This window comes from Aplysia californica, unplaced genomic scaffold (assembly GCF_000002075.1).
Source record: "Aplysia californica isolate F4 #8 unplaced genomic scaffold, AplCal3.0 scaffold00123, whole genome shotgun sequence".
NCBI lineage: Eukaryota > Metazoa > Mollusca > Gastropoda > Aplysiida > Aplysiidae > Aplysia > Aplysia californica.
The window spans coordinates 628,760-630,506 of record NW_004797393.1 but is presented as its reverse complement, the minus strand read 5'-3'; positions in this window follow the sequence as shown (position 1 = coordinate 630,506).

The window sequence follows — 1,747 nt, the reverse complement described above, 5'->3', positions numbered from 1 at the left end:
TGATCGGACAGAAGGAGGGGAGATGAAGACGACAGATGTTTGATCGGACAGAAGGAGGGGAGATGAAGACGACAGATGTTTGATCGGACAGAAGGAGGGGAGATGAAGACGACAGATGTTTGATCGGGAAGAAGTAGCAGTAAACCACACCAGGGCACCCGCCAACCACCCACCCCGATACACCTCTATCTAAGACTGTCCCCGTGGTTTTATGCACCCCGCATAATTTAGCCAAGTTTGATCTTTTTTTTTGCTTAATTTCTGATTATTTTCCTTCATCATTCTTTGTTAAAATTAACAGAATCGCATAATTTCACATTTTTGGGCTCAGTTTGCATAATTTCAGAATTTTTCTAGCATATAACGACGGGGACAGCTAAGACCCGGGCCAGGATACGACGGAGACAAGAGGGCTCCTTCCGATGAGACACACATAAGATAAGATAAGATAAGATAAGATAAGATAAGATAAGATAAGATAAGATAAGATAAGATACATCTTCATTGTCCAGATCCTGGCACATTGGTTTGGTGTTCCACCACGAGTACACACTCACACACGCACACACGCACACACACACTCACACACACACACACACACACACACACACACACGTACACACACACGTACACAAACAAATAGGCTTACAATCACATGCATAATATAAATGAGCAGCAATATAAACAATAATAATCACGCCAGACGGACCGCCAGTACCAACCAATGATTATAAATACCGTCTCTGGTACCAACCACCTCAGGCGGTGCTCGATCCGGAGAACAATGACGTCACCGACAACACGGGGACAGACCCAGATCAGGTTATTCCAGACCAGTTCCTACTCCACCCAGTGTAAAAGACACTTCATACGTACGCGCAAAACACTTCAGTAACAGAGAGCCCCCAGGGGATCCTCATCGTCGTCGTATGGACACAAACAGTGGCCTTTAGTTTAGTCAGCTTTACGGCACTTACAACACAATAAGGTCATATAAGTGCCGAACATTAGTCAGTGTCCTTTGAGGTGTTCAATAGAGCGTACAACGACATACCGACATTCTGACGTCTGTGCTGGATTAGAGACATATCAGACAACCTTACGAGGACAACCACACCACCGGTTGTTGTTGTTTTTTTGCGGGGATTTTTGTTGGGTTTTTTGTTTTAATAATTGTTTTACGTCACTTGCAACACAATAAAGTCATATAAGTGCCGAAGATTAGAGGTGTTACAAGAGAGTAACAAACATAAAAAAGAAGGAGGAGAGATCAGGACGATAGGTGTTTGATAGGAAAGAGGAAGCAAACCACACCAGAGCACACGCCAAATACCCACTCCACACCATGGGGCAAACGTTTTCAGTTTTAGTAAGAGTTTTACGGCACTTGCAACACAATATAAAGGTCATATAAGTGCCGACGGTTTAGAGGTGTTACTAGAGAGTAATAAACACAAAAAAGAAGTAGGGGAGATAAAGACGATATGTGTTTGATAGGAAAGAAGAAGCAATTCCCACCAGAGCACCCGCAAAACACCCACGCACATGGTTTAATACTTTTGGAATCAAGACTGACTTTGCGACAATCGCCTGAAGTCAGGCAAAATCAGGACAACTTAGCAAACCCAGATTTCCGGAACCGCTCTAACCATGGGCCTACGGTACTTCTTTTTCACATTAGACCTATAAGCCGACTTTTGTGAGTGTGTGTGTGTGTGTGTGTGTGTGTGTGTGTGTGTGTGTGTGC